The following is a 23,367-nucleotide window of genomic DNA, read 5'->3' on the forward strand; positions in this document are numbered from 1 at the left end:
TTAGGCAAAGTGAAAATGTCTCAGTATAAACATGCACCAAATATGGGGAAACCAGAACTGTCACACAGCTAATGAAGATAGAAATTGTAGGGCAATCTAACTGTTCCTAGAAAAAATGAAAATGAATATAGATATAACCAAGGAACTCTAGTTCTGTCTACACAGCTGTTCAATAAAGTGTTGTTTGAGGTAACAAAGATGTGGAAATAATCTACTTGTCCATCAGCAGGGGAATGAATTAAATGAAAAATTACACAGATCTGTTGACTGTTGTAGCCACTAGGATCTATATACATAACAATGTGTGTAGATCTCATAACATTTAGTTTATTTATTTATTTATTTATTTATTTATTCATTTATTTATTGAGACAGAGTCTTGCTCTGTCACCCAGGCTGGAGTGCAGTGGCACCATCTCAGCTTACTGCAACCTCCGCTTTTTGGGTTCAAGTGATTCTCCTGCTTCAGCCTCCCGAGTAGCTGGGATTACAGGCATCCACCACCACACCTGGCTAATTTTTGTATTTTTAGTTGAGACTGGAAATTTCACCATGTTGGCCAGGCTGGTATTGAACTTCCGGCCTCAGGTGATCCGCCCGCCTTGGCCTCCCAAAGTGCTGGGATTACAGGCATGAGCTGCCACACCTGGCCAACATTGAGTTTTTAAATAGGTGTCAAGGGGAGGAGGATAATTTGATAAAACCACACCTGACATATTATCTTGGTTGTGTAGAATTCTCAATCTAAACTTGAAGAATATGCACTGAACCCATGATTGTTATTTCTTGAATTGAAGAGAAGCCTAGCAACAGAGGTCATGGGAGACCACAAAGATATCTCTACACTTGACTTTGGAGAATTTTCATTATCAATGCTCCTTGACTTTCCAAAAGAGAGTACAGTGTACCAAAAGCTTTCACTGGATGTGGGCAAACAGCTGGATATCGGCACTTTTTACATAGAAGAGTGGTCCAAATTGACTGTGTCAAGTGAAGTAACATAGAATTCAAATTACAATTGAGGAAGCCTCCCACCACCACACGCAACTTCCTGAACATTCCAAAGACTAATTTAGAAAGAAGCTTAGCCAGATCATTGCTTGTCCTGATTTAGCAAGAATATGCAAAATATTGATGAAAGTAGCTGAGTAGAAAAAGGAGTGCAGTGGGAGCACTATTTTATGCAAATTATTTGTGTGCTTATGTTTCTTGCCTTTCACAACCCAAGATTTCTTTTTTTTTTTTTTTTTTTTTTATATTTTAGGTATCTCAGGAGGGTATCTATCTGCCTGGGAAGAGATTGTCATGTTGCTGAAGAATAGCAAGCAGAAATTCAGTTCTCACATTCTGAATTAGACTATGAGCCAAACTATCAATCTTCAGAGGTTTTGTTGAAAACCTGTTGGAGAAGTGTAGTTCCTTGGGACAGCTCCTTCAAGTTTGCATCGGGATGCCTGCTTTCACCCACCCCAGTGAGACTTGCTCACTCTTATCTTCCAGGTAAGAATTGGCAATTCCTAAAATTCAGTGATGAGGTTGGATTGCAGATATGGAAGTGCAGAGAAATAAAGGAATTCTGGAAATCTCTGAATCATGGGTTCAGTGCATATTCTTCAAGTTTAGATTGAGAATTCTGCACAGCCAAGATAATATGTCAGGTGTGGTTTTATCAAATGATCCTTCTCCCCTTGATGCCTATTTAAAAACTCAATGTTGGCTGGGTGTGGCGGCTCATGCCTGTAATCCTAGTATTGTGGGAGGCCAAGGCAGGCAGATCACCCTTTCTCCACATCTTCACCAGCATTTGTTACCTGGCTTTTGAATATAAGCCATTTTAATTGGGCTGAGATAATATCTCATTTAGGTTTGATTTGACTGTCTCTGATGATCTTGAGCATCTTCATATGCCTGTTTGCCATTTGTATGTCTTCCTCTGAGAAATGTCTGTTCAAATCTTTTGCCCATTTTGGATCAGATTATGAGATTTATTTCTATATTATTATTTGAGCTCCTTATATATTTTGGTTATTAATCTCTTGTCAGAAGGGTAGTTTGCAACTCTTCTCTCCCATTTTGTAGGTTGTCTCTTCACTTTGTTGATTGTTCCCTTTGCTGTACAGAAGCTTTTTAATGTGATGTGATTCTGTCTGTTTTTTTACTTCGGTTGCCTGTGGTTGTGGGGTGTTGCTCTAGAAATGTTTGCCTAGACCCATATCCTAGAGAGTTTCCCTCAGTGTTTTCCTGTAGTGCTTTCATAGTTTGAGGTCTCAGATTTATGTCTTTAAACCATTTTGATTTTTTCATATGGTGAGAGAATAGTAGAGTTTTATTCTTCTGTATATGGATATCCAGTTTTCCCAGCACCATTTATTGAAGAGACTGTCTTTTCCCAAAGACAGAGGTGTTCTTGGCACCTCTGTTGAAAATGAGTTCACTGTAGGTGTGTGGATTTGTTTTTGGGTTCTCTGGTCTGTTCCATTGGTCTATATATCTGTTTTTATGTTAGTACCTGCTCTTTTGGTTACAATAGCTCTGTTGTATAATTTGAAGTCAGGTAATGTGATTCCTCCAGTATTGCTGTTTTGCTTAAGACAGCTTTAGCTGGGTCTCTTGTGATTCCATATAAAATTTAAGTATTGTTTTTTTCTATTTCTGTGAAGAATGTCACTGGTATTTTGATAGGAATTACATTGAATCTATAGATTTCATTGGATAATATAGACATTTGAACAAAAATGATTTCTTCCAATCCATGAACTTGGAATATCTTTGCAGTTTTGCGTGTGTGTGTCCTCTTCAGTTTCTTTCACCGGTATTTTCTGGTTTTTATTATGGAGATCTTTCACTTCTTTGGTTAATTCCTAGGTATTTAATTTTATCTGTGGCTATTGTGAGTGGGATTACTTTTGTGATTTCTTTTTTAGATTGTTCACTGTTGGCATATAAAAATGCTACTACTTATTTTTGTATGTGAGTATTGTATCCTGCAACATTACTTAATTTGTTTATCAGTTCCAAGTCTTTTGGTGGAGTCTTTAGTTTTATCCAAGTGTAAGATTATGTCATCTGCAAACCAGGATAATTTGACTTCTTTCCAGTTTGGATGCCCTTTATTTCTCTTGGGTGATTGCTCTAGCTAGGACTTCCACTACTATGTTGCATAAGAGTAGTGAAAGTGGCATCTTTGTCATGTTTCAGATCTTACAGGAAAGCCTTTCAGTTCTTTCCATTCAGTATGACACTAGCTTAGGGTCTGTCATCTATGGCCTTCACTATGTTGAGGTATGCTCTCTGCAACTGAAGGCTGTCTGCTTGCTGAATTCCAGGGCCAATGAGGCTTATACCTATCACATAAAAGTTTCTTCCTTGCTCATGCAAGATGTACTGAGGGACCAGCAGTTCTCTTGGGCTACTCCCTTCTAGTGAATGCAGTGTGCTTTCATCTTTGGTTCCACCATGTCACTATTAGCTTAAAAAACTTAAATAGTTTTTATCATGAAAGGATGTTGAATTTTATTAAATGCTTTTTCATCATTAGTTGAGATGATCAAAAGGTTTTTATTCTTCATTCTATTGATATGATGTATCACATTGATTGATTTACATATGTTGAACCATCCTTGCATCCCAGGGATAAATCCTACTTGGTCATGATTAATGATCTTTCTAATGGATTGTTGAATTCTGTTTCCTACTACTTTGTTAAGGATTTTTGCATGAATATTCATCAGAGATATTGGGCTGCAGTTTTCTTTTTTGATGTGTCTTTGTCTGGTTTTGGTATCAAGTTAATACTGTCCTCATAGAATGAGTTTGGAAATAATTCCTCTTCTTCTACTTTTCAGAATAGCTTTAGTAGGATTAGTATGACTTCCTCAAATGTTTGGTGGAATTCAGCAGTGAAGCCATCGAGTCCTCACCCTTACTTTACTGGGAGATCTTTTATTACAGCTTCAATCTCATTATTTGTTATTGGTCTACTCAGATTTTGGATTTCCTCCTGGTTCAATCTTGGTAGTCTGTATGTGTCTAGTGACCTATGCATTCCTTCTAGCTTTTCCAATTTATTGCCACATAGTTGCTCATAGTAATTACTAATGATACTTTGAGTTTCTGCAGTATCTGTTGCAATGTCTCCCTTTTCTGATTTTCTTAATTTGGATCTTCTGTCTTTTTTTTTCTTAGTCTGACTAAAGGTTTGTCCATTTCATTTAACTTTTGATACCACAACTTTTTGTTTCATTGATCTTTTGCATTGTTTTACTCATTTCAATTTCATTAATTTGTGCTCTGATCTTTATTATTTCTATTCTTTTTTTTTTTTTTTTTTTTTTTTAGATTGGAGTCTCGCTCTGTCGCCCAGGCTGGAGTGCAGTGGCCAGATCTCAACTCACTGCAAGCTCCGCCTCCCGGGTTCACGCCATTCTCCTGCCTCAGCCTCCCGAGTAGCTGGGACTACAGGCGCCCACCACCTCGCCCGGCTAGTTTTTTGTATTTTTTTAGTAGAGACGGGGTTTCACTGTGTTAGCCAAGATTCACTGTGTTAGCCACTGTGTTAGTCTCGATCTCCTGACCTCAGGATCCGCCCGTCTCGGCCTCCCAAAGTGCTGGGATTAGAGGCTTGAGCCACCGCGCCCGGCCTATTATTTCTATTCTTCTACTAATTTTGGATTATATTTGTTCTTGCCTTTTTACTTCTATAAAATGCATCATTAGATTGTTTATTTGAAGTTTTTTCTGTTTTTTATGTAGGCACTTATAGCTCTAAAATTCCATCTTAGTACTGCTTTTACTGTATCCTATAGGTTTTAGTATATGGTGTTTCCATTATGATTTATTTCAGGAAATTCTTCAGTTTTCTTCTTAATTTCTTCACTAACCCACTGGACATTAAGGAGCATATTGGTTCATTTCCATGTGTTTGTATAATTTCCAAAATTCCTCTGGTTATTGATTTCTAGTTTTGTTCCACTGTGGCCAGAGAAGATGGTTGGTATTATTTGAATTTTTTGTATGTTTTCGGATGAATTTTCTGACCTAATATATGGTCTGGTCTTGAGAATGATCCATATGCTGAGGAAAAGAATGTGCATTTTACAGTTGTTGGTTGAAATGTCCTGTTAATATCTATTTGGTAATAAGGCAGACTAAATCTGATGTAGAACCTTATATTATACCATCTTGCTCTGCCAATTCCTCCAGTTTAAACAATTACATACACCCATGTAATCATCACTCTAAATGAGATGCACAACATTCCCATATGCCCTGACATTCTCTCATGCCTGGAACTTTCTAGTCAATTCTTACTTGTACTAGAGGCAACCATGATCTAAGTTCTATGACCACAGCTTAGTTTGGCCTTTTTTTTTTTTTTTTTTTTGAGTGAATATAAAATGAATCATTCCTTTTCCGGTTCATTCCTTTTTATAACTGAATATTATTTTAATAAGCTATAGTTTTTCCACTCATCTGTTCAGACATGTGGATTATTTACAGTTCCTGATTTTTTATTGATTGGGTAAATACCTAGGAACAAAAATAGCTATGGATAGATGAGAGATCAAGTTTACAGAACATTGACAAACAGCTTTTCAAAGGAGCTATATAATGTTACATTCCCACAAGCAATGTATGTGAGGGTAATTTGCTCTGAACATGGTACAGTTCACTAGAACCAGAGTACATCATCCTAAGAAGTCCAGCAGTAAAACAGAATGGTCCATCATGCTAATGTCAACATGTTTGCTTCTTGCCCTTGTGACTTCTGGTATTCAAAGGGACATGTTTTCACCAGGGGTCACAACAATAATTCCATAAAATAAAAGCTGAAATTCTCATGTGGCCATTTCTATCTCCTCACATCTCTAAATAACCAAAGAAAAACTATAATTTCAGCAGGGGAAACCAGTGTTTATTTTCTCAAGGAAACTATGTTTTCAAAACACAATGAAACCTGAAATAAAGTTGCAGGTCAGGCTTGTTATGGAACAGACTCTGAGACTTCCGTATCAAGATCTTTCTTAATGAGTGTGCTTGGGTTCCATATCTGAGAAAAGGAGAGGAAGGAAGCATGTTTGAGCATAGGGAAAATTGGAGCTGTGGATTAGCCCAAAGATACTTTCAGTGGATCCTGCAGGGAGATCTGGAGCTCAAATGGCCCTTTAGTGATGTCCTAAGTTGAGCAGAAATGGCCAAGCTTTATGCTGCAGTAGTGAGCAATCATGGGATGTGGACCAAATTGGGAAGAGGCATGGCCTTGGGTGAGGCAGCTCTCTGCAACTGAAGGCTGTCTGCTTGCTGAATTCCAGGGCCAATGAGGCTTATACCTATCACATAAAAGTTTCTTCCTTGCTCATGCAAGATGTACTGAGGGACCAGCAGTTCTCTTGGGCTACTCCCTTCTAGTGAATGCAGTGTGCTTTCATCTTTGGTTCCACCATGTCACTATTAGCTTAAACCCCTTTTCAGCCAGGCATCTCAGTCCATCCTCCTGTATGCCTGGAGACCCTATGTTGTCCCTCAGCTTGAATTTTCCAAAGAATAAACTTCTTGTTATGTTAAGAAAGACAAAGTTGCCTGAATGAATGGGAGAGACAGGATGATAAGAGTTTTTCTGCTCTTTATTGAGAACTTTAGACAAGCACCAAGTTTTGATTACTCATGCTTCAAAATGTACAGCCTTCCTGAAATTCTGGATGGGAGTGGGGAAGTTAAGGAAGGGTGGTACTAAGGTGGGCAGTGGTTTGCTTCTCTGAATGTTTCCTTCTTCATCCAAACTGTCATTTTCAATGTTAAAAATATATTCTGAATTTTTCCATTTCTGTGCATTTGCAATACTAACAATTAAGTGTAAGCAACTGTCACTCTCACTTGTATTATAAATAGTCTAATTGCTTCTCCTACTCACACATTCTCCACAGAACAACTAAGCTGATTACTTAAATGTGTCGTTCACATCTTTTCCACTGCTGTTTTAATGCCTTCTCATTTCAAGTTGAAGGAACACCACATAATGCACCTGACATGAGACACAAGGCCCTCCATGCTCTGCCCCCTGCCTCTCTCCCTTCCTCTCTATGTCCCAAACACAAATAAGCTTCTTTTGTATTCCTGGAAACACAAACTCACAAGTTCTATGTTAGGTCTGTTGTACTTGCTGTTCCCTACAAGCAGGGAATTCTTCTCCAGACCTCCCCATTTTATAATTGGGTCCCCAAAGTCTCCTGCTCAGTGAATCCTTCTGAGACCGGCCGCTCAACCAGCCCCAGCTCATTCTGCTCTGTTGTCCAATCCTTCTTTAGTTTCTATACAGCACACATTCCTGATTGAAACCTTGTTCACTTATTTGGGGACAATATTGGGTTGAGTGAATGAGTTACCAGTGTGAAGTATACAAACAGCTTTGAAAAGGCAGTGGAGAGAAGATAGTCAGATAGCCCCTTCAGCCTAGGGCTGCTCATCTTGTCTAGCAATTTGGGTCCTGCTATTTAGCTGAGAACCAGGCTGGGCCTAAGGCCAGCCTCAAAGCATGACTGCAACCCAGTGCTCCCACCTGGCCAGACAGCCAGAACCCCAAAACCATGCGCTGAGCTCAGCATCACCACCCAGTGTAACCAGCCCATAAAATACATTTTGCCTTAAAAGTTTTCAACTAATTATGAAGAAAAATGCATGGAGAATAACTTCCTTTCCAAGTTGTTTGAAACTACAATATTAGGAAGAAAGTCAGATCTTACATTTTGGTAACTTTTAATTTATTTGTGAACAAATACTGGTGACATCACATTTTGAATACCTCAATGACTCAGAAAGATAATACTTTTTTCCTAATTGACCTAATTGGTCATAAGAGGCTAGTTTTGCTAGAAAGGGAGAGTTAGGGCAGGGGTAGGTAAGGGAAGAAGATTAAAGGGGAACCACATTGGGAATTCTTCAGAAGTGCAGCAGCCTCCATAGTTGTTCCAGCAATTGGGACGCTGGGATAGATGAGTTCCCAGTAAACCCAGGAAGACCTCGTTCTCAGAGACACTCATGTCCAATGGATGAAATCTCAGCTGGTGACGCAGAAGTAGAAGTGTCAAGGTATTGAAAGGTCTGGGAGGATAAAAAATATATGGTGAATTTGGTAACGCCCTTGGACTCAGCAGCACCCAGAATCCTCACCAGAGGGGCTAGCTCAGCACCAGGAGGCTCTTTAACTGTAACAGTCTGCAAATTTGCCCAAAGTTGTGAGATGTAAATTTGAGCAATATCAAGAAGCCATCACCGAGCAAAACAGCGACATATAAAAGCTGACCATGGGCTCAGGGGCAGGGTTCAGCAGCTCCTGGAATCCTTGGCAGGATGCTGGATCCTGGGCTCAGTAGTGCAGGCCTGTCCGTCAATGCTCCATCTGTGGGCAGGGGCTGAGGCTCAGGGCCTGATACGTAGGGCCTGAAGCTATGTGCACTGTGACCATCAAGAGGCACCCCCTGGACAGAGCCTGGAGTATTGACTTTTTAGACCCTAGTTACAGACAGCAATGACAACCATATCTGTCAGTTGAGGGGTTCAGACCAGGGTTGACGGAGCTAGGGTGAGCATTGGGTCCAAGCTAAAGTCCTGGGCTGGGAAGTATCACTGCATGCTATACGGACCACGGGAACACCCGGCACAAGGGCGAGGCAATGGGTATCACAGCAGGAGGCCATAGGCTAAATGGGTCACGGCCCTGGTGATCTGGGTGGTGTCTCAGGCTAGGGTAGTCCTCTTGGGCACTTGGATCTTCCACCAGATGGGCCTCTCCAGGCTGGCATGTGCCCTGGACTCCATGGGGTCTGCAAATGCCCCAGCTTGCCTGTATTTCTACATCTCATAGCACTTGGGTTATAGGATGCCCACAATGGCTTGCCTGCCACTGCACTGAGACATCACTTTGTCTGAACTGATCTATCAATGGTAGCAAAATTCATGACCTCCTAGAAGTTGAAGCCGTGGTTGAAGCCAGCATGGTGGCCATAAAGAAACCATTTTAGAAGTTTAGCCTCCTCCTTGAATTTTCCCCACATTCAGCCTTATCAACTGTAACCACAACAAAATAAATTTTGTCCCTTCCCTTCCATTAATTATACTTCTAAAAATATTTTCAGTGGTTAATTGGGCTAATTCCATAAATTATTGGCTGAAGTGCCTCAGATACCTCACATGAATGAAAATGGTGGCTTGGAGTTAAAGTATCTCACTATTAAATAGATTATATTTGTATTTTGTTTATTTATTTTTATTTTATTTATTTATTTATTTTGAGCTGGCGTCTTGCTCTGTCACCCAGGTTGGAGTGCAGTGGCATGATCTGGGTTCACTGCAACCTCCTCTTCCCAGGTTCCAGCGATTCTTCTGCCTCAGCCTTTCGAGTAGCTGGGATTACAGGCATGTGCCACCATGCCTGGGTAATTTTTGTATTTTTAGTAGAGATGGGGTTTTGCCATGTTGGTCAGGCTCGTCTTGAACTCCTGACCTCAGGTGATCCACTCGCCTGAGCCTCCCAAAGTGCTAGGATTACAGGCATGAGCCACCATGCCCAGCCTTGTATTTTATTTTAAGAAAGAATCCATTGCGGCCGGGCGTGGTGGCTCAAGCCTGTAATCCCAGCACTTTGGGAGGCCGAGACGGGCGGATCATGAGGTCAGGAGATCGAGACCATCCTGACCATCCTGGCTAACACGGTGAAACCCCGTCTCTACTAAAAAATACAAAAAAAAAAAAAAAAAAAAAAAAAAAACTAGCCGGGCGAGGTGGCGGGAGCCTGTAGTTCCAGCTACTCGGGAGGCTGAGGCAGGAGAATGGCGTCAACCCGGGAGGCGGAGCTTGCAGTGAGCTGAGATCCGGCCGCTGCACTCCAGCCTGGGTGACTGACGGAGACTCCGTCTAAAAAAAAAAAAAAAAAAAGAAAGAATCCATTGCTTCCTTGTGGGTGTGTGTAAAACAAGACTGATTTGAATTTTATCAAATGGCTATCACCATTTATAAATGTGATCATATAACTTTTCTTCTGGATATATTTACTAGATAATTTATATTCCTAGATTTTCTTATTTTAAGCAATCCTTACCTTCCTGCAATAAACCCCATGTACTCATCATATGTTATTCTTCTAATGTACTTAGATTCTCTTAGCTAATATTTAAGTTAAAATTTTTACATTGATGTTCACAAATAAGTTTTGTCCATCATTTCCTCTCATTTCCTCTCATTCTGCATGCAGTTCATCAGGATTTTCTATCAATAATGTGCTTATTTTAAAACATGAAATTTTTCTCATTTTAAAGGCCTACGTATGCTTAAACTGGAGATGTCACACAATTCCTCTTTGAAATTGTCTAATCCTTGTCATTTTTGAATAGGTAGATCTTCTGCCATCTTTCCATATTTCATACACAGAAACATAAATATCTTAAATGTTCTATTTAGTAATATATAGAAATGTATGTCTTAAATGTTCTATTTAGTAAGTTAATTTTTCAAAAAAATTCATATCATTGGAGCTTTTTGTTGACTTAGTATATTATTTTACAGTTAATCTAACTCATTAATTTCTGTGTATACGTATATCAATTCCTTCCTGCTACTTTCAGACTATCCTTTCCTAACTTGTACATCAGAAGCTTAATCCAGTTAATTTCATTCTTTGAATGTGATGCAGAAAATAATTAAGGCTGCAAATTTTTCTCAGCACTATTGTAAATGAATCTCATCTATTCCTTTATGTATTTTATTAAATTTTAGATCTAAAAACACTCCACTAATGCTATTGTGTCCCAAGCATTGGTATTCACAAATTGCATTTATTAACTCATAGAACTGTCAACTAAACACACGAGGTACATAATATCTCCATTTTACATTGAGGAAACCGGTCATAAAGTTAAGTAATTTTCAGGGTCACACAAGCTGGTAAGAGAAGCTGGAAATCAAAATCAGGCTGTCTTCCTCCAGAGTTTATTATGCATGTAATAGATATTTACTGTTGCATGGAAGTTTGGCTTTTTTGGTTTGTATTTCCCTCAAATCTGAGGTTCATTCAATAAAAAATGTTTAACCTACTAGGAAAAGGACCTGTACATTTTCTGACTCTAAAAATATTTCTAGTCTGAATGCATGATAATTCAGAATGCTTCATTTTAAAATTATTTTTTAAAGAAAATATTGATATTTTCTATTCACCCTAATATATGGTCATATTTTGTGACTCATTCTTTGGCACCTGAAGAGAGGGAGCATTTTCTACCATCGGGCATACCAATTCTACCTTATTGTTAATGTAGTTTAAGTTTTCCATATCCTTAGATTTCTCCATTTTTTTCTCTTTGGATGAGAAAGGTGACTGTAATAGTCCATTCTCACATTGCTCACATAAAGAAATACCTGAGACTGGATAACTTAAAAACAAAATAGGTTTAATTGGCTCCCAGTTCTGCAGGCTGTACAGGAAGCACAGGAGCTTCTGCTTCAGGGCAGGCCTCAGGAAACTTACAATCATGGCAAAAGGTAAAGGGAAAGCAGGCACATCTTCCCTGGTTGGAGCAGGAGAATTACAGAGAGGGTGCAGGTGCTGCACAGTTTTAAACAACCACATCTTCTGGGAACTCTACCACAACAACAGCACTGGGGGAATAGTGCTTAACTATTCATAAGAAACACCCCTGTGATCCAACCATCTGGAAAATAAGGATGTGGTAAATACAAAACAAATAATAGCATTGATGGGATTATGTTAGAGGGGCAGAGAAACCAATGCAAACAGTTCCCGGTGGCCAAACATCAAAGACATTGAGCAACAAAATAACCGAAGTAGAATTGAATTATAATCCAAAGTATAAAATAAATATAAGTTCATGATGTTATAGCTAAATGATTAAATAAATTAACAAATTGAGGAGAAGAGACAAAACTCCTCTGCAAAATTCTAAATAAATTAATTAAAATGTTTCTCATTTTGAAAGTGTTATATAAACTTATATAAATAGAATAATGCTTTTTTGTATTTTAATGTATTTTCATGTGTTATTTCCCTCATCTATATTGTTACGTGTACTGTACTTGGTCTTGTTGCCTTGCCGTAATGTGTTCAAGGGTATAAATGTTTCTGCTGTTGATGGGCATTTGGATTGTTTTCACTTGGGCCTTTTAAAAACAGTGTTACTCAGAACATGCTTAGACATGTATACTGGAGCTCATGTGTCCTCTTATCTATAAATGGATACCTTGTTGTACAATACAGTCAGCCCTCTGTAACCTCTGTGTTCAGCATCAGTGAATTCAACCAACTGTGGGTTGAAAATATTCAGAAAATGAGGGAAAAAACAATAAAAATAACAAATAAAAAACATTTCAGTGAACAACTACATAATATTTGCATTGTAATAAGAATTATAAGTAATCTAGAGATGATTTAAAGTATATGGGAGGACATGCATAGGTTACATGCACATACTAAGTTATTTTATATAAGGGACTTGTACATCCTGAGAACACTTAGGAGGACCTAAAATTCACCCCCTTCACCCCCCAGAATATCAAGGGACAACTGTATGTGAATTCAAACTTTACAATGGCAAATTGTTTTTCAACAGTTGTTACCAATTTACACACTTGCTAGCCGTGTATGAGGGTACTCATTGCTCTTCACTTTTGCAAATCTTTGGCAAATATCAGACTTTTTAGTTATAGCCAGTCAGGTGAGATTGTGGTGATGTCTCATTAAATTTGTATTTACTATCATTATACCCCTGAATTCCAGCCTGGACGACAGAGTGAGACCCTGTAACTTTTTTTTTTTAAATGGTGGCTCACACCTGTAATCCCAACATTTCAGGAGGTCATGATGGCCAGATTACTTGAGCCCAGTAGTTGGAGACCAACCTAGGCAACATGCAAAACCTCATCTCTATATAAAATAGAAAAGTCAGCTGGGTGTGGTAGTGCACGTCTGTAGTCCCAGCTACTTGGGAGGCTGAGGTGAGAGGATCACCTGAATCCAGAAGGTTGAGGTACAGTGAGCTGTGATCCTGATACTGCAGCCCAGCCTGGGCTGAGACCCAGAAAGAAAGAAAGAGAGAAAGGAAAGGAAAGGGAAAGGGAAAGGGAAAGAAAGAGAGAGAAAAAAGGAGAGAAGGAAGGAAGGAAGGAAGGAAAAGAAAGAGAAAGAGAAAGAAAGAAAGAGAGAGAGAGAGAGAGAAAAAAGAAAGAGAGAAGGAGAGAAGGAAGGAAGAAAGGAAGGGAAAGAAAAAGAGAAAGAGAGAGACAGAGAAAAAGAGAGAAAGAGAGAGAGAAAGAAAGAAAGAAAGAAAAAAGAGAGAGAAGGAGAGAAGGAAGGAAGGAAGGAAATAAGGAAGGAAGGAAGGAAGGATTTCATTTTCCTGATTACAAATGAGAGTGAGCATTTTTTTCATATGTTTATTGGCCAATGGGATATTCTCACTCATGAAGTGACTATTATGTATTTGTCCATTTCTCTACTGGGTTTGCTGTCTCTGTTCTAGCGCTTTATGTATACTGGATATTAGCTCTTTATTAGAGATGAGTAATACAATATCTGTTCACACTCCTTGGTTGGTCTTTTCTCTTCTTCTCCATATGTTTTGATGAACAGAAATCCCTCTTAATCTCTAATAACAAAACTGTTATTTAAAATAGCTAACATACACGGTGACTATAAAATGCCAAACACTGTTCAATTTACTCTGCACAGAATAACTCATTTAATCTTCATAATAACCTATAAGAAAAATGTTATCTCTGTTTTTCAAATGACAAAACCCAGTCATGGAGACATTAAGCAGTTTGTTCAAGGTGATAAAGCTAGCAAGTGTTAGAGTTAGAGATTTAAACAAGAATCTCCAAAATGATACCTAAAAAAAGGACAAATGACTTCTCCCTTATCAAACTGTGATAGTTGAGCTGAAATTAACAATACATCTAAGTACAGAACACAGAGGCCAGACATATGTGCACGTGCAGTTGACCCTTGTACAAGGAGAGGGTTAGGGACATTGAATTTCTGTGTAGTTGAAACTCCTTGAGTAACTTTTGACTTCCCTAAAAACTTAACTACTAATAGCCTATTGTTGACTGTAAGCCTTACTGATAATATAAATAGTTGATTAACACATATTTTGTATGGTACATGTATTATATACTGTATTTTTACAATAAAGTAAGGTAGAGAAAAGAAAATGTTTTTAAGAAAATCATAAGGAAGAGAAAATGCATTTAAAGTACTGTACTGTATTTCTGGATACCTTCAATTTACTTCATCTGTTTAGAAGATGAACAGTCTGTCTGAAATGGCTGGTAACCTCACTGCAGACCTCAGTCTACACTATGCATCAAGCAATGCAACTTTTTGTAATGTCGTGACTTTTCTCTGCCTCTTGGGAATACTTCCAGGATCACTAGTGGTACTTCGTATGGGTTTCACGGTGTTATTCAAACTTTATGATATGGTACTAAACATGAAAAATGCTCAGGAACCTGCAATTGACTGAGTATATTTGCTCATGTGTAGATTATTAGCGTCCCACAGCGTTTTAAGAGGATACGCGCAACACCGGAGCTCTCCTCGATAGTGACAGGATGTGGCTACAAAATTCTTACAGTAGTACAAGGGGTGCTACAGTTAATTCTATGAAGTTACGATTTAATACTACATCTTTACATTTGTTTACATTTATCTCACCTGAAATTGGCACCATGTATGATCTGTGTGTAAGTTCTGATAAATTTTAACTTTTAAAAACAGATTTGTGTATGTTTTACAGTAATAAATGATAACATACACGTTATATACATGTATTTAATGCATTCATAACATACATAATTACTTTCATTTTTCAATATTTCTAAACCACAAGATTTGTCTCACAGATTTTTCAAATTGTTCTGAATGTCCAAGATATTTACCAATATAGTTATTGAAAAAAATCCATGTATGAGTAGACACAGGCAGTTCAAACCTATGTTGTTCAAGGCTCAACTGTGCAGGTGGGAATCTGTATATAATGAAAGTGGCATACCAATCCTGTGAAGAGGAATTAATTATTCAATAGGTGAAATGATAGTGGCCTTTTTGGGGGGAATAATAGAGCTCTACCTCACACTACTTAGATAAGTAAATTACTGATAGATTAAACACCTGCTGTACAAAGGAAAACTTCAAGACTATTTGAAAATATATTGAAGAATGTGTTATCCATTCAAGGTAGGATAAAATGCCCTAAAGAAGAACCAAAAGCACAAACAATGATGGAAATGTCTGATATACTTAACCAATTTCGGTGTAATAATGACACAAAAAAATTAAGAGACAAGACACAGCATAGAATAGTTTTATCATACATAAAATAGACAATAAATGAGTTTCCTGAAAACTTCTAGAGATCAATAAACAAGAGTCAACCCAAAAGAAGTGAGCAAAGGCTTAGAACAGGCAACCTGAACAAAGGAAATCCAAATGGCCAGTAAATATGAGGAGATGTACAAGATCACTAGTAATTGAGAAAATGCAGTGATACTTTAAAAAAAAATCAGTTTAGATAAGAAAAAGGTGAAAGGATCTGGCAATATAAAAATGGGCCAATATATGGGAAAACCAGAATGGTCACACTGCTAATGGAGATAGAAATTGTAGACCAATATAGCTGTTCCTAGAAAAATTGAAAATGAGTAGAAATATAACCAAGGAACTCTATTCTATGTACACAGCTGTTCAATAAAGCATTAAGGTAAGAAAGATGTGGAAATAATCTACTTATCCATCAGCAGGGAAATAAAATGAAAAATTACACAGATCGATTGACTCAGCTGGAGTCACTAGGATCTATATATATAGCAATGTATTCAGAACTTGTAACATTAAGTTTTTAAATGGGGGGCGGGGAGGAGGAGAAGTTGGTAAAGCCACACCTGACATATTATCTTGGCTGTGTAAAATTATGTGTATAAATGTGAAGAATGTGCAGAGAACACAAGATTATTATTTCTCAGAAATGAAGTGAAGCCTAGCAATGGAGGTCACGGGAGAGGGCAAAGATGACTCTACACTTGCCTTTAGTTTTCATTATCAATGTTTCTTGATTTTCCAAAATAGAATACAGCATGGCAAAAGGTTAATATTGAACATGGGCAAACAGCTGAATATGGGCACCATCTGTCAAGAAGAGCAGTCCAAATTGAATGTGTCAAAATAAAGTAACATAGAATTCTAACTACAATTGCTTGAAGAAGCCCTCCACAACCACAAGCAACTTCCTGAATTTTCTAAAGGCTAATTTAGGAACTACTTTAGCTGTACCATTGCTTGCTTTTGTTTGGCAAAATAATGCAAAATACTGACAAAGTAGCTGAGTAGAAACAGGAGTGCAATAGGAGCAATATTTTCTAAAAATTCTCTACGTGCCTATGTTTCTTGTCTTCACAACTCAATATATATTTTTTTAATTTTAGGTGTCCCAGGGCATCTATCTGCCTGGAAAGAGACTGAGATGTCGCTGAAGGATAACAAGCAGATATTCAATTCTAACGTTCCAAATTAGAATGTGAGCTAAGCTATCAATCATCTGAGATTTTTCAGAACTTCTTTATTTCTCTCCATTTCCTTAGTCACAACCCAAACATTATCACCTAATTTTAATTGCCAATTATTCGCCTCAATATAAGAGGTGGGTGGAAGCAGGCATCCAGATGCTAACTTGATGGAGCTGACCCAAGAAACTGACACTTCTCCAACAGATTTCCAACCCAACCTCTGTTTAGCCTCTTTTGTTCCCAACTCCAGGAGTACCTGGTGTCACAAAATCTTCATTCCTTTTGGTTCTGCACTGGGGATTATGTTGCTCTCCAGCTTTTTTTCCCTGCCAACCTAGAATTTAGCTTTCCAGAGTTTCTTAAGATGGTTCCCACTTTTCCAGCTCCCCTATGTTGGCTCCTATTCAGTTTTCTCCAGTTTAAAACACATGCAATAAAACTTATAGATCTTAGGTCTCCACATCGGTGAGTTTTAACAATTATATAAACCCATGTAATCATCACCCAAAACAAGATGTAGGTCATTCCCACAGCCTGGAACTTTCCAGTTAATTCCCACCGTAGGTAATCTTGTTCTAAATTCTATGACCACAGCTTAGGTTGGCTTATTTTTTAAATGAATATAAATGCAATTGTACAGTATGTTTTCCATTCGATCTGGTTTTTCTTTTTCCCAAATCATATGTTTGTAAGATCCATCTATCCTGTTGCATGTGCCAGAGTTCATTACTTTTTACTGCTGAATAATATTTTAATACGCTACAGTTTTTCTATTTACCTGTTCAAAGACATATGCATTTTTCATAGTTCTTGATTCTTATGAATTGGGTAGATAATTAGGGAAAGATCTTCTAGGCATAGATGTCTGCTTAGGTTTATGGAAGACTGACACACAGTTTTCAAAGCAGCTGTATGATGTCACATTTCCAGTCACAATGCATGTGAGAGCCCACTGCTCTGGACATAGGACCGTTCCTCTCAGAGCCAGACAGCGTGGTTCCAGTAAATCTGGGTGAAAAACTGGGAATGATCCATCATGCCTCTCAAAGGCAAAATGTTTGCTTTTTGTCCTTGTGACTTTGGGTGTTCAAAGGGACATATTTTTATTGGCAGCGGGGGAGGGTCACAGCAATAATTCCATAAATTGGAAGTTGAGATTCTCATGTGGCCATTTCTATCTGTTCACATCACTGAATAACCATGCAAAGAAGAACTATAATTTCAGCAGGGGGCATTGATCTTTATTCTTTCATGGAAATTATGCTCTTTGAAACACAAACAAACCTAAAGTACAGTTGCAGTCAGGTTCACTACAGAGCACACTCTAAGACTTCAGCACAAAGATCTTTCTTAAAGAGTGCCCTTAGGATCCATATCTGAGAAAGAAAGAGGAAGGAAGCAGTTTTGAGCTCAGGGAAAAGTTTATCTGTGGCTCAGGGCCAAAGATAGTCTCAGCGGATCCTGCAGGCAGCTCTGGAGCTCAAATGGCCCTTCTGGGGCGTCCTGAATTCAGCAGAGTTGGCCAAGCTTTATGCTGCAGCGCTGAGCAGTCACTGGATGTGGGCCAAACTGGGAAGAGGCATGGCCTTGAGTGAGGCAGCTCTCTGCAGCTGTAGGCTGTCTGCCTACTGCAGTACAGGGACAATGAGGCTTTTACCTATCGCATAAAAGTTTATTCCTTGGTCATGCAAGATGTACTGTGGGTGGAGCAGCTCTCTAGGGCTACTCCCTTCCAGTGAATGCAGTGTGCCCTCATCTTGTGTTTGTTTCCACCATCTCAGTATTAGCTGAGTATTATTCCCCTTTGCAGCCAGGCCGCTCACTCTCATCCTCATTTGTGCCTGGAGTCCCTGAGTTCAGGCTCTCAGCTTCAATTTTCCTAAGAATAAACTTCCATCTCTTGTTACACTAGGAATGACAAACCCACCTAACTGAATGAGAGAGACAGGAAGATGTGGGTTTTTCTGTTCTTTATTAAAAACTTTAGACAAGCACCAATTTTTTTATTACTTTGGCCTTCAAATTTACAGGTGCTTCAAAATTGAGAGCCTTACTAAAATTCTGTGGGGGCTATTAAGGAAGGCTAGTATTAAGGGGAGAGGTAGCTTGCTGTAATTTTAATTTACAAAATATATGTGAGTTTGTCCATTTCTGTGCATTTTCTTTTTTTTGTTTTTTCTGAGACAGAGTCTTGCTCTGTCGCCCAGGTTGGAGTGCAGTGGCGTGGTCTCAGCATGGCCATATTCATTTCTTTAACTGATATTTGACTATTTAGTATGTGTAACATCCTACCAGGGCCAGGGAAGCAATGGTAAACAAGGTAGATGTAGTTTCTTCCATCATGCAGTGTCACAGAAGATCTAGATGTACACATGTATGCAGTACACGTCAGAATATTAATAATTTTTAAGTGCTATGAAGAAAAGGATTATTCATTCCCTGTGTTCTGTGTTAGTATCTGCAAATAGATGAATGGTTGAATTGAACTCATGTCAGCCATTTTTGTTGTCATTTATCTGGTACCAGACATAGTGCTAGTATCACAGGTTAATGTTTGAAAATGGATAAATTCTGCTAGTGATACATCTTTTTATATGATATAAAGAAGCTAAGTATATCGGGGTATTAATAAACATGAAAGGGATTGCATTATGAGGAAACATGTTTCTAAAATTATGAAATGGGCTTCATCTACAAAATGCTGATATAAAACAGTTCAAAATTGCTCACTTTGGTGGGATATGATGGCTTATATCTGTAATCCCTGAATTTGGGGAGGCTGATGCAGGAGGATTGCTACATAGTGAGACTCCATTTCTACAAAATTTTAAAAATTAGCTGGGTGTGATGGGAGTAGTCCCAGCTACTCAGGAGGCTGAGGTGGGAGGATCACTTGAGCCCAGGAAGTTGAGGCTTCAGTGAGCTATGATTGTGTCACTGTACTCTAGCCTGGGTTGACAGAGCAAGATGCCCCCCCAAAAAAAAGAAAGAAAGAAAGAAAAAAACAAAAAACAACTCACTAAGTTGTCACTAGAAAATAAAGTTACTAAGAGTTAAAATTCTGATTAACATTGGGAAGCCAAGGCGAGTGGAGCACTTGAGGTCAGGAGTTCAAGACCAGCCTGGCCAACATGGTGAAACCCTGTCTCTATTAAGAATACAGAAAAAAAAAAAAAATTAGCTGGGCATGGTGGCACATGCCTGTAATCCCAGCTACTTGGGCAGCTGAGGCAGGAAAATCACTTGAACTCAGGAGGCGGAGGTTGCAGTGAGCCGAAACTGCATCACTGCACTCCAGCCTGGGTGAGAGAGTGAGATTCTGTCTCAAAAAAAAAAAAAAAAAAAAATATATATATATATATATAAACTAACATATGGTAATTAGAACTAGAAATAATTCCTTATTTGAAGAAAGTAAGACATGTTTTTGGTAAGTGAAGCTATAAGTCATAAAAGATGTGTTCTTGTCAAGGAAAAGAGTAATTATGTCTAGTTTGGAAGTTGTTTAAAGCTGATTTCAGAATGAATAAAGGAAGGAAGGAAAGATATAGATAAAATCGATGCATAAGAAAGCTGGAGAAGATGAATCTTGTGAAAGGAATTTTATAAGTAATCAAGCTGGCTACAATTAGAAGGGAATTATTTATAAGTTTTTCTAATAATTGAGCATTATCATCAAAAGTACATCCGTGAAAAACTGGAATTTGGTCCCTGTGTTAAAGTTTTCATCAGCATATTGAGCTGCTCTAAATAAAAAGTTGTGAGAGGTTTCATTTACATTTTGGGAAACTGGCCTAGGTAAACAAAAATTCTATGTTTACCAAGATAATTTCTTCTGATTCATGTTATTTGGTTTTCAGTCACTTAAGAAGACAGTTTTCTTTTAACAGAGCTGAAATTTTTCTGTGACTGTATAGCCTTCTGTATTTGTCTTTGAAATATTTTGTAATTTTTGTTAAAAAAAAGACTAGTATTATTCACAGTGACCTGTGTCTTCATTTTTATCAAATGTTTTAAACTTTGATATTTTTGACAAACTTCCCAAAATTAAATTTTTAATTATAAGTCTTTCGACTTTGAATTGACTTTGTTGCATTCCAGAAGGGGCCCTGAAATATCTGAAAGGGATATATTAAACTAATTAGGAATATTTGATATATTAAACTGTATGGAAAGCATTTTCAAATAGTAAGTGATGCTAGACCTTCTTTGAGCTATATTTGTATGGATGTGTTATTCATATGTATTTCAGAAATAGTATAAAATTTATATAAATCTGATCATCCTGGTGTAATGCTGTCCATCATAATTCCAGTTATTATCTTAAGATGTTGTATACAACAGAAGTAATGGAATTTCCATGTCAATTGCATCATGATTGTAATGAACTCTCATCAGATCTTTATGGACATTTCAAGTCTTGTCATGCACAAATGGTTACTTATTTACTATGGCCTGAAGTGTTTCATCTTCAGGGAATTTTGTGGAAAGAATTCTGACAAGTACAGAATTCCGGTAACTTCGAAAATATGCCATGGCACTAGGTAAGAATTCCAGGAACTTTTATGAACAAACTAAGTGTTTCATAAGATTGCTAGTCGAATATGAGGCAGAACAGAAGTTGATTGAAACCAGGGAAATACTTTAACAGATTTTCATGCTGGGTCAGCCAGTGCTGAAATTATAAAGATATGCAATTTGAATGAACTTCTTAAGACAAATCGAATTGCCTGTAGTAGCCTGTTTAACGGATAGTGCTATGTACCTGAGTTGGAGGAACAAGACTGATATTTGAAGGGAAGTAAAATCAATGTAAATTCAATGTGTATGGACTCATGGAGGGCCTGGACAGCCACCTGGTCTTTCCCAGGTCTTTAAAGTTTCCATTGCTGAAGGTTCTGCCCTCCATAACCTATCATGGAGCAGACAAAATAATACAAATTTTTAAAAGTATTGGCATGGTGACTCTTCTAAAATTGCTAAAATTGTTTATAACCAGTGTTTGGTTGTCAAGCCCATAATCCTAGGGAGACAATGAAAACTTCAGGTGGCATACTCCTGCTATCTGATGAACCACTTGAACATTTACAGAGAAATTTTGATTGCTAGTTTTAATGAAATATGAATATGTTCTTCCAGTAGTCTGTGTTCCAGTTTTGTAGAAGTTTCCGTATGCAGAAGGGCGAATACTAGAGCAGTAGGTGAAAGGTCATTTAAAAATGTGTTTCCTGGCCAGGTGCAGTGGCTCATGCCTATAATCTCAGCAATTTAGGAGACCCAGGCAAGCGGATCACGAGGTCAGGAGATCGAGACCATCTTGGCTAACACAGTGAAACCCTGTCTCTACTAAAAATACAGAAAATCAGCCAGGCATGGTGGCACACACCTGTAATCCAGCTACTTGGGAGCCTGAGAGAGGAGAATCGCTTGAACCCAGGAGGCAGAGGTTGCAGTGAGCCGAGATCATGCCACTGCACTCCAGCCTGGGTGACAGAGCAAGACTCTGTCTCAAAAAAAAAAAAAAAAAAAGTATTTATTTTATGTGGCATTCTTAGAGGGGTCTCCAGTGATGGAGGTGTTTGTTTTACTGGACAAAAGTTGTGGGACGGTTAAATAAGGTATTACAAACATAGTGGCAGTTAAGAGAATCAACTGATGAAGTTAACTGAATCAATGGAAGTTAACTGAATCAGTTGACTGAATCAATTGGATTACTTTGGCCAAAGGCACTCTTATTGGCTTTAACAGCGATCAGACCCACTCCACTGGAAAGCATGGATTGGTCCTTTGTGGAATGGTTGCTGGAGGGCCTATGCACTGGTGATGAAATTTCACTTCATATATCTTCAATTCTCTTAAACTCTCATATGAGTAAATACTGCAAGGTTTCAATGCATTGTCCCAAAGAATATTTTCACCAGGTAAAGCAAGCCCTTCATGACTTATGAACTGAAGATAATTAGATCTTTCATGATCTAGAAATCTGATTACTGGGTCTTCTGGAAATGATATCAGAAAAGGACTTCTTTTGAACCACATTGGAGGGAATTATGCCAGATTCTTCTCATTGCCCACACTACTGTGGATCTTTGTTGCCTCAAGTCTTTGGTCTTCATCTCACAACTCAGGAGAATCCTTCCAGACTTCTTGAACTGTATACTTGTTGGAGACTTTAAGGCAAAGCTGACTAGGGACAAGCTTCCCCAGAAGTAGACAGCATCTTAGATGTGAACAGCCTTTCCCAAAATGCAAGAACAAGACTAATCATAATGAGACTCTTACCTTTCTTATCTTTGCTATGGCTACCTCTTTCCCTGCATAGGATAATACTGTAATCAGACTTCGAGACTCACTTGTTCTCATTCTGTTTTAATTTAACCAAGTCATGGGATGCTAGAATACCTACTAGCTGAACAAGGAGGATTTTAACTAGTCGCTAATACTTTTTGTTGCATGTGAATAAATACATTGAGCATTGTAGGGACTCAGTTACCAAAATTATCAATGAACAGGCTATTAAGCTAAAATGAATAGACTAATCTGGTTCATTCTTTGGGTAATCCATTTGAATTGACTTGGTTCCTGAGGACCCTGGCTAAGGCGCATACTTCAAATTCTTGGTATTATTCTCCTAAAAGTCATAATAGTCTCCCTCATGAACGGTATTTTCTCAAAAAGTCTCAAATGTCTACACACAGCCATCTGATGAATGCTAAATGGTTTCCCTTCAGCCTGAAATGACAAAAACTTAAATAAATGTATGATTATGGGGACACCATAACCTATGAATGGCATGTTGAG

The 23,367-nt window shown here is 38.2% G+C and overlaps 1 protein-coding gene across 3 annotated transcripts in view; it reads right to left on the bottom strand.

Moving 5' to 3' along the window:
- Nucleotides 1-7,735: 7,735 nt before the first annotated feature.
- LOC101012323 (lysine-specific demethylase 4D) overlaps nucleotides 7,736-23,367 on the bottom strand; it is a 46,670-nt gene continuing 31,038 nt past the window's right edge. The window contains exons 1-2 of one of the 3 annotated variants that reach the window (XR_637690.4): nucleotides 17,345-17,485; nucleotides 7,736-8,097 (exon numbers count right to left, since the gene is read on the bottom strand). The gene's annotated coding sequence lies outside the window, so the exon portion shown is untranslated. Of the gene's footprint in view, nucleotides 8,098-16,088; nucleotides 16,190-17,344; nucleotides 17,586-23,367 lie in introns of those variants that run through there. The other 2 variants (XR_004177402.1, XR_004177401.1) reach the window with 2 other exon arrangements.

This window comes from Papio anubis, chromosome 12, assembly GCF_008728515.1.
Source record: "Papio anubis isolate 15944 chromosome 12, Panubis1.0, whole genome shotgun sequence".
NCBI lineage: Eukaryota > Metazoa > Chordata > Mammalia > Primates > Cercopithecidae > Papio > Papio anubis.